Below are 10,732 nucleotides of genomic sequence, written 5' to 3' on the forward strand. Positions count from 1 at the left end.
CACGATTTCTGGGTCGTGTGGGAAGGACCCCCCTATCGCAGTCACTCACTTGGCGACGTTTCCGAACGCCGTCACGGAAAGGGGTTAAAAACCATTTGTATAGCACCGACGCGTACTAATGACACTATGACTATAGCCTCGTCAGGGGCTCCGCTTCTCGAACGCGTAGAGCATAGCTTATGTGGAATAGTTGGAAGTATCTTCCAACCTTGGATTAGACAAGAAAGAGCTGGTCAACAGCACGGAGGCGCAGACGTGCGGCAGGGAAGACACGAGACACATTGCCCGCTTAGTAAAGCCTTGTATTATACTCATTTTATCTCCTTTTTACATACTCTCTATATCCTTTAAGGGTTTTTTTAAATAGATCGACATGCATGGTTAAACCTTATGGAGGAAGAAACAAACCCTTTTCCAATCCTTGCACAAATTTAAGTGATTTTTTCGTCCTTGCCTCATTGCAATAGAAAAACTATCTATAACATACAGATGAGCCCGGCTTTTAACTGGGCCTCGGATTTACAATCGAGCCTATGTTCAAGTCCGATAACTGTTCGGCGTCTCGGATATTGCATTACATGCATCAGTTTCGAATTGTGATTTTGGTCAATGGTTGGGTTGCCCGGCTCCTGTGCTTGCCTCCTATGTTTTGCCTTGTTCGGCTAGGGGTGCAAAGGAAGAAACAATGTGATTGTGTTTCCAACTCAAATGGTCAAGCGCCTCAGTGGAGAAAGCCAAAATCGACTATCGCGATCAGCATAAACTGGTCGGTGATCCAAATACAGTGTCAAAAAACCGTTAGAGATTACTCTGCATTTAAATGAGGGGTTCTTGTCATAAGAACCAATGTGTTAGGTCAGGTGTTCTCTCTCCGGAACTCTTTCGTTGTCTCCAAAACTTTTCTGGTGACTCCAAAACTTTTCCGATGACTTTCTTTTAGACCCTTGTCTAGTATTCAGCAGATAGATGACTCTTAAGCATGTGACCCTGTAGGTTCGGTGAAGTATAGACATGACCGGAACACTTTCCGATCAATGATCAACAACGGAACCGTGGACACCCATATTGATCCCTATACCCACAGAATGAATATTCGAGTGAACCTGTAGTTTTTCGTTTGCTATTCCTGCTGCTTCGTGATATGTTACAAACACCCGAGGTGAGACTTACCGGCATCCTCGTGGATCAACAACTTTTGTCCACTATGCCAGCTTCCTCGTTACTGGTTTTGTTCTCTTTTCTCGTCCCGTGTTCTGGCATCCCTGTGATCAAATCACATTGTGTTTGGCCAAATGTTGATGGATATTGTAACACCGAGAGGGCCAAAGAACATCTCTTCATCGTCGGAGGAGCAAATCCCAAGCTTGAGCTATTAAGTCCCTTGACACACTTTCCCATGAACCTGTAAGACGTTGTAATAGCCACCCAGTTATGGATGATGTTTAACAAACCACAAAGTTCATGAAGCAAGCATGAAGAAACTCGATACTCTCATGGTCTAAGAAATTATGCAAATGTTAACTTTCTCTGTTTATAAACCATTAACTTGTTACGAAGGTATCTCATGGCATAACATCAATTCGGATTGATTCAACACAAGTGTTCTTCTAACAATGTGCCCTCAAAGTTTACTAGCATAGTCATGCCCATGATCAGGAAAACGGGATCATCATGCAACACTTGAGCTAGTCTTAGAGGCTAGACTAGGAATACATTTTATCATTTATTATTCCACACGTGCATATGAGTCTTCCTCCGAGCCTCGTTGTTATTGCAGACTCGAGAACCACAATAGTTATAGCACGGAATATAAACATAATTAGGAACATGGAGATAAATAATAATATTTATTATTGCCTCTAGGGCATATCTCCTACAGTTTCGAGCTTGGATGCTAGTTTTTTCTTCTCTTCCTGAAGGGTGCCATGCTGACCATACAACCCCTTTAGATCTTCTTCCACCTCCACAATCCAGGTCATGTGCTTTTCGCCGACCTCTTTCTCCCTGTCCAGCTCTTCGTTGGCCTGTTTTGCCGCAGTGTTTTGCTTCTCGACTTCCCGTCGAGCTTTTTGCAGCTCGGACCGGAGCATTTCAAGCTCCGAGGTGGAAGCCACAGACATATTCATCCATGATTTAGAACCAAGTATCTACATCATCATTTTAAGTACAATCTTAGGTACTTAGGGTCTGGGTATTTACCTTGAGACTGCTCCATCTGCTTCTTAAGCAGATCCATGTCCTTCTCGGACTGATCAAGCTTATGATCCAGCTCTTCCAACTCTCTCGAGTTGAAGCCGAGGCAGAAGCCTGTAAAAGACACAGTTAGTTACCTCGGATGATATCGATCCCCTGGTTAGCTTAGTCAACCCGATCAGGGTCTCGGCGGCTACTGTGTATTGGCTCTTATAAATCTTGATCAAATACACGTGTACACTCCCTGCATTGATGGTGGATGGTGGACTCCAGCGACCGATGTAGAAGTGGTTGTGGTGGACTCCATCGGCTCGCCACGGACTTGGGAAAACGAGGGAGCTCTCTCGCAATCGCAAGGAAGCATGCGCGATGGTGACCATATTGTAGAGGTGCACCACGGGAGTGCACATGTGCAAACGAGCCTGTCGATTTCATTGATGTAGGCACGGGCGCTACAGGAAAACATGGTGTTGCCGCCTGGACTTCCATGCCTCTTCCTCCTAGCAGGATACAACAATGACAACCGCCTCCCTCATACTCGATGGCTCGAGTGACCACTGACAGCGACTGATCTCGTGCTCGCCTTGAGACCTAGTAGGTTGTACCTCCCTCACGCGATAGTGACGAAGGATGGGGTCAGGGAGCGATTCGACCACGAACGATGGGGACATGTGTCTATGGATTATGCAGAGGGAAATTTTCATCGCATCGTGTACCACACGACGTTTTTTCCCTAAAAAAACGCACTCAAGTGGCCCATGCGCCCTCCATTTATTCTTGAATATGGTGATCAAAATGAAAATTGGGGGGGGGCAAGTTCAATGGCCGCCGATGAAGTTCACTTTGTTGCTAGCCTGATGGCACATATGTGAACGGTCAATCGGTCAAACAGTATGCTACATAGCCGAAGTACGGTGTCAAAGCGTGTGACCGTGAGTGTTCACTTATGTGACTTTAGTGACCGTTTTTCGAGCATTCCAAGTCCAAAGACCGAAGTGAAATTCAGGCACGAGTTCAGTGACATCCGGTGAGTTTATCTATAATTAACCAAAGGAAGAATCAGATTTAACTATTCTTTCTTCTTCTTACTAAACTAAGTTGGGGAAGAAATTTTTCCCTCAAAAAGAAGAAAAAAAGCAAAGAAGAAGAAAAAGGACGGCGAACAGCAGCCGCCAACGGATGCCCAGTCCACTTCCCGCAGGCCGCAGCTCCTCCTCCGCCCACTCCACCGCCCGCCCAGCTCAGCTCCCGCGCCGCGCCCCTCGCTCCTCCCCGCCAGCCACGGCAGCGGCGGCCTAGCCCCGCCCGCCGTCGTCTCCGACGCCGCCCGCGCTGCCGCGCGAAGCCGCACAAGATCCTGCTCGACCCGTCCTTCACCCTGCGTCTGCCGCGCCAGGGCGCGCTCTCCCTCTCCCTGCCCGCCGCAACGCGCTGCCGCCGCGCAACGCCGGGCGCTTTCCCAGCCTCCCCGACGGCCACATCAAGATCGTCCTCTACGTCCACAACCGGCCCCGCTACCTTCGCCTCGTCATCAACAGCCTCTCCCGCGTCGATGGCATCGGCGAGGTGTTGATCGTCGTCAGCCACGACGGCTACTTCCCCGAGATGGACGAGATCGTCAAGGGCATCGGCTTCTGCCAGGTGAAGCAGATCTTCGCGCCATACTCGCCGCACTGTTCCCGAACTCTTCCCGGGCGTCGCGGCCGGGGACTGCCGGGACAAGGACAGGGCGGCCGAGCAGCGGTGCCGGGGCGAGACGGACCAGTACGGCAACCACCGCTCCCCAAGGATCGTGTCGCTGAAGCACCACTGGTGGTGGATGATGAACACCATGTGGGATGGGATAGAGGAGACCAAGGACTTCCATGGACACATTCTCTTCATCGAGGAGGACCAGTACATCTTCCCCAACGCGCAGTTGCTTGTGGATTTGAAGCCAAAGAAGTGTCTCCAATGCTATGCTATGCTATGCTGTCCATTTGGCGCCGTGTGATGTCAAGGCGAAAGGGGAAGGTTGGGAGAGCATGGTTGCTGAGAAGATGGGTAACATTGGCTATGCTTCAACAGGACTGTGTGGAGGAAGATTCATGGCAAGGCTAAGCAGTTTTGCAACTTCCATGAGTACAATTGTGATATAACCATGTGGGCAACCGTGTATCCGTCGTTTGGAGCTCTTTGTTTACAGTCTGAGGAGGCCTAGGAGGAGTGCTACACATTTTGGCAAGTGCGGACTGCACCAAGGCCAAGACTCCAGCAATCTTTGTGTGGATAATGGTGTGGGAGCTGTAGAACTGATGCCATAGATAAGGTTCCTAACATCAAAGCTGATTGGCCAGTTCACATCATTAGGAAACAAGACGGGTATCAGGCTGGTTTCAAAGGATGGGGTGGCTGGGGCGATTGGCGTGACCGGGAGCTTTGCTTGAGTTTTGCATACATGTACCATGTTAAAGATACACCGTCTGCATGATGCGGTTATAGGAAGATGAATTTTGGCATTCATGATGCCCTTGTTGTAGTGTTATCTGGCATGTTTTGATTGATTCATACACGGTTTGTGATATAAATAGTCTTTGATCCCTTCTCTCAATTCTGTAGAATACTTCTCTATTCAGAGACATTGCCTTGGACTTGGGTTAACTTCCGCAAACTCTATGATGTACTTAAACTCACTGATATGGATAGAGTTTATTGTTTCAAGACCATTTGCAACATTTATTCTTAAGAGATTGTCATGTTTACTTTGTTTAAGTGAAGTATTGCTTTCTATGCATCTTTAAATATTCATGGATACTTAATGGCTGCAGATGACCAATGCCTCTTACTGCAGTCGTACCATTTCTAGTGATATAAGTGAGGGAGTCCTGGATTAGGGGGTCCTCGGACAGTCGGACTATATGCTTATGCCGGACTGTTGGACTATGAAGATACAAGATTGAAGACTTCGTCCCGTGTTCCGGGTGGGACTCTCCTTTGCATGAAAGGCGAGCTTGGCGATTCGGATATGTAGATTTCCTTCTCTGTAACCGACTCTGAGTAACCCTAGCCTTCTCCGGTGTCTATATAAACCGGAGGGTTTAGTCCGTAGGACAAGAACAATCATAATCATAGGCTAGCTTCTAGGGTTAGCCTCTACGATCTCGTGGTAGATCAACTCTTGTAATACTCATATCATCAAGATCAATCAAGCAGGAAGTAGGGTATTACCTCCATAGAGAGGGCCCGAACCTGGGTAAACATCGTGTCCCCCGCCTCATGTTACCATTAGCCTTAGACGCACAGTTCGGGACCCCCTACCCGAGATCCGTCGGTTTTGACACCGACATTGGTGCTTTCATTGAGAGCCACTGTGTCGTCACCATAAGGCTTCAATCGTGTACAACGATGCGATCCAGGGTGAGGTTTTCCTCCCCGGATAGATCTTCATATTCGGTGGCTTCACAATGCGGGCCAACTCACTTGGCCATCTGGAGCGGATCGATAGCTACGCCCCTGGCATTCAGGTCAGGTTTGGAAGCCTGAACTACACTGCCGACATCCGTGGAGACTTGATCTTCGACGGATTTGAGCCCATGACAGGTGCGTCCTACAGCCGCGATGAGCATGACTTAGATCTGACATCGGACGGCGATCAGGAGATCACACCTGTAGCTGCCCCGGCTTTAAATCCGGAGCAGATTGTGCCATCCGAGGATGGGTGCATGGACCCCGCCACGAAGGCCGCACACTCAGCGGCGATAGAGCTGAACACCGATCTCACTTCCAAGGAGGTCGGTGTCATTGGACCCTCGGACTCGTCTCCGGCCATAGGCTCCGAACCGTGTACATCCGTGCTCATCGTACCTAACTGGGCGCTGATTATGGAGTTTAGCTCCGTGAATATCTTTCAGCACTCGCCCTTGGGCGACATGCTAAATTCATTAAAGTCTCTCTCCCTATCAGAGGACTCTCGGCCGAACTATGTCCGGCTTGAGTGGGAAGCGGACGACGAAGGAATTCGTTGCCCACCCACCAACCACTTAATAGCCACTGTCGACGATTTAACCGACATGCTTGACTTCGACTCCAAAGACATCGACGGTATGGACGACGATGCCGGAGAAGAACAGGAACCACCGCCCACAGGGCGCTGGACGGCAACCTCATCATACGACATATATATGGTGGATACACCCAAAGAAAACAATGGCAAGGATCAAAAGGATGCAACGGAGGGTGACCCTCTGGAGAAGCAACCTAAGCGCCGATGTCAGCGGCGCCGCTCTAAACCCCGCTATAGCAAAAACAGCGATACCGACACCAGAGACAATAGCACTCCGGATGATGCCGAAGACGAAAACAATCCCACCGAGCCAAGCTTCGAGCAGGCCGGACGGGAGAACGGGCAAGCTAGCCCCGATGAACAGGCAATGGATGAAGATTCAGAGGATGACAATTACATGCCCCTCTCCGAAGACGAGGTGAGCCTCGGTGATGAAGAATTTATCGTGCCTGAGGATCCCGTCGAGCAGGAGCGCTTCAAGCGCCAGCTTATGGCCACTGCAAAGAGCCTGAAGAAAAAACAGCAGCAGCTTCAAGCTGATCAAGATCTGCTCACTGACAGATGGACTGAAGTCCTGGCAGTCGAGGAATACGGACTCAAGCGCCCAAACAAAAGCTACCCGAGGTGCAGGTTGTTACCTCAATTCGAGGACGAGGCACTAGATCCCACACTTCCAGCACAGGATGCGGCTGACCGACCACCCCGTGGCCATGACAAAGTGGCATATCAGTTCGAACACTAGCCCGCACCACGTCGCCGAACAACTAAAAACACCAAGGCCCGGGGCTACACGCATGACCTGTGAGACGAACCGGAAAATAAAGCAGGACAGTCAAGATCGATCTACGGATCACGGGGACGCGCCTCAATGCGTGACGATGACCGCCACGCTGGATATACTAAATACAAATCCGTCCGGGCCGAATACAGCGGACCAGATTCATCCAAACTGCATTGCGATGTAGCCCGGCACAGAGGCGTTGCACACCCCCTATGCTTCACTGACGAAGTAATGTAACATGAATTTCCAGAAGGGTTTAAACCCGTAAACATAAAACCATATGATGGGACAACAGATCCCGCGGTGTGGATCGAAGATTTCCTTCTCCACATTCACATGGCCCGCAGCGATAATCTACACGCCATCAAGTACCTCCCACTAAAACTCAAAGGACCAGCTCAATATTGGCTGAATAGCCTGCCGGCAAACTCCATTGGCAGTTGGGAGAACCTGGAAGATGCATTCCTTGACAACTTCCAGGGCACTTACGTGCGACCACCGGATGCTGACGACTTAAGTCACATAACCCAATAGCCTGTGACGCCCCCGATTCAATCGTACACTAATCATGCACGCAAATGTGTACGATCAAGATCAGGGACTCACGGGAAGATATCACAACACAACTCTAAAACATAAATAAGTCATACAAGCATCATAATACAAGCCAGGGGCCTCGAGGGCTCGAATACAAGTGCTCGATCATAGACGAGTCAGCGGAAGCAACAATATCTGAGTACAGACATAAGTTAAACAAGTTGCCATAAGATGGCTAGCACAAACTGGGATACAGATCGAAAGAGGCGCAGGCCTCCTGCCCGGGATCCTCCTAACTACTCTTGGTCGTCGTCAGCGGGCTGCACGTAGTAGTAGGCACCTCCAGTGTAGTAGGGGTCGTCGTCGACGGTGGCATCTGGCTCCAGGGCTCCAGCATCTGGTTGCGACAACCAGAAAGAAAGGAAAAGGGGAAAAAAGGGGGGGGAAGCAACCGTGAGTACTCATCCAAAGTACTCGCAAGCAAGGAACTACACTACATATGCATGGGTATATGTGTAAGGAGGCCATATCAGTGGACTGAACTGCAGAATGCCAGAATAAGAGGGGGGATAGCTAATCCTGTCGAAGACTACGCTTCTGGCAGCCTCCGTCTTGCATCAAGTAGAAGAGAGTAGATTGAAGTCTTCCAAGTAGCATCTCCAAGTAGCATCTCCAAGTAACATCTCCAGTAGCATAATCCTACCCGGCGATCCCCTCCTCGTATCCCTGAGAGAGAGCGACCACCGGTTGTATCTGGCACTTGGAAGGGTGTGTTTTATTAAGTATCCGGTTCTAGTTGTCATAAGGTCAAGGTACAACTCCAAGTCGTCCTGTTACCGAAGATCACGGCTATTCGAATAGATTAACTTCCCTGCAGGGGTGCACCAACTTACCCAACACGCTTGATCCCATTTGGCCGGACACACTTTCCTGGGTCATGCCCGGCCGCGGAAGATCAACACGTCGCAGCCCCACTTAGGCAAAACAGAGAGGCCAGCACGCCGGTCTAAACCTAAGCGCACAGGGGTCTGGGCCCATCGCCCATAGCACACCTGCACGTTGCGAGGGCGGCCGAAAGCAGACCTAGCCTAGTGGCGTTCCAGTCCAATTCGGCGCGCGCCGCTCCGTCGCTGATGTCTGAAGTGCTTCGGCTGATACCACGACGTCGGGATACCCATAACTACTCCCGCGTAGATGGTTAGTGCGTATAGGCTCGTAGCCAACTCAGATCAAATACCAAGATCTCGTTAAGCGTGTTAAGTGTCCACGAACGCCGAATAGGGCCAGGCCCACCTCTCTCCTAGGCGGTCTCAACCTGCCCTGTCGCTCCGCCACAAAGATCCACACAGAGGGGCGTCGGGACAAAGGTCCTTTCAGCCCCCAATCCGTGAATCACTCGCGGGTACTCTTCGAGCTGACCCGACTTTAGTCACCATCTGTATAGTATGTATGTATGTATAGTATATACCCGTGATCACCTCCCGAGTGATCACGGCCCAACAGTATAGCAAGGCAGACCGACAAGAGTGTAGGGCCACTGATGGAACACTAGCATCCTATACTAAGCATTTAGGATTGCGGGTAAGGTATCAATGACTGTAGCAGCAATGACAGGCTATGCATCAGAATAGGATTAACGGAAAGCAGTAACATGCTACACTACTCTAATGCAAGCAGTATAGAATAGAATAGGCGATATCTGGTGATCAAGGGGGGGGGGGCTTGCCTGGTTGCTCTGGCAAGAGAGAGGGGTCGTCAACTCCGTAGTCGAACTGGTCAGTAGCAGCGTCGGTCTCGTAGTCTACCGGAGAGAAGAGGGGGAAGAAATAATGAATACAGAGCAAACAAAGCACCACAAAATATATCAAGGCAATACGCGGTGTTCGGTGTGCCCTAACGCGGTAGTAGGTGATACCGGTGAAGGGGGGAAAACCCCCGGGAAAGTATTCCCGGTGTTTCGTGCTTTCGGGCAGAGGAGCCGGAGGGGGAAAGTTGCGGGTTCGATAGGTTAGGGGTGTGTGGCGGACGAACGGACCGCGTATCCGGATTCGTCTCGTTGTTCTGAGCAACTTTCATGTAGAAAGTATTTTCATCCGAATTACGGATTAAAAGATATGATTTTTCTAAAGATTTAAATCATTTTCTGATTTTAATTATTTGTTTAAACCCAACATTATCCATAACAGTGAATGATGACGCAGGCATGACATCAGAGTGATGTCAGCGGATCAACTGGTCGGTTGACTAGTCAAACAGACAGGTGGGTCCAGTAGGACCCACATGTCATTGTCTGATAACTAATTAACCAGGTTAATTAGTTTAGTTAACAGATTAGTTATGTTAATTAACAGTAGTTAATTAGTTTAATTAGTTACTAGGTTAATTAAACACAATTAATTTAATTAATTAATTAATAATTTTATTTATTATTATTTTTATTCTTTTACTTATTTATCTTCTTTAATCCTTTTTTTTAAACGTTCAGGGGGCGTGGGGCCCCTTGTCATTGGCCCAGGGGGCCAAACAGCCACGCGCGAACGGGTTACGGGCGTGTGGGCGCCAGCCCGTTTGGGCGCCCGCCCAGGCCAATGGAGGCGCCGGCGATTGCAGTCGGCGGCGATGGCTGCAAGAGGTGGGCGTGGCCTGCGCGGGGACCATGGTGAGCGCGGTGGTTGGTCGGGACGGTAGGGGCGAGCGGGGCGCCGGTCCAGGCACGGTGAGCGCAAGCACTGGGCCGGCCGGAGGCGTGACGGCGAGCGCGGGGAATGGGTACGGCGGTGTGCACGTGCGCGCGAGGGAGTAGCGAACGGTGGCCGCACGGGAGGAGGGAAGGGAGGATATGAGGGGGGTTCCTCACAGGGGAGCTGCAGGGGGAAGGCAGTGTGCTCGGGGAGGTGTCGGGGTCGGCGCGACGAGGCGGAGCAGCTCCGTTTGTGGAGGAGGAAGACGGGGACGATCGGCGGAGAGGAAGCAGTCCGGCGAGGTGGTCCCGACGTCGTGGCCTCCGGCGAGGTACTCGGGTGATGGCGCATCCAGATCGGGGAAGAGGGGGAGGCGCAGGAGGGAGACGAGGAAGCGAGGTAGAGGGCGATGGCGTCCTCGGGCTGGAGGAAGTACTTCGGGCGGCGGCAGGCGGCGTCTTGGCGGCGGGGTGGGTCGAGCCCCGATCCAGATCGGAT

At 50.6% G+C, this 10,732-nt stretch overlaps 1 pseudogene; it reads left to right on the forward strand.

Annotated features, from left to right (window-relative positions):
* The first annotated feature begins 2,823 nt into the window (after window positions 1-2,823).
* Window positions 2,824-4,783, forward strand: LOC119321296 (annotated as a pseudogene).
* Window positions 4,784-10,732: the final 5,949 nt, after the last annotated feature.

The sequence above is a fragment of the Triticum dicoccoides genome, chromosome 6B, assembly GCF_002162155.2.
Source record: "Triticum dicoccoides isolate Atlit2015 ecotype Zavitan chromosome 6B, WEW_v2.0, whole genome shotgun sequence".
Classification (NCBI taxonomy): domain Eukaryota; kingdom Viridiplantae; phylum Streptophyta; class Magnoliopsida; order Poales; family Poaceae; genus Triticum; species Triticum dicoccoides.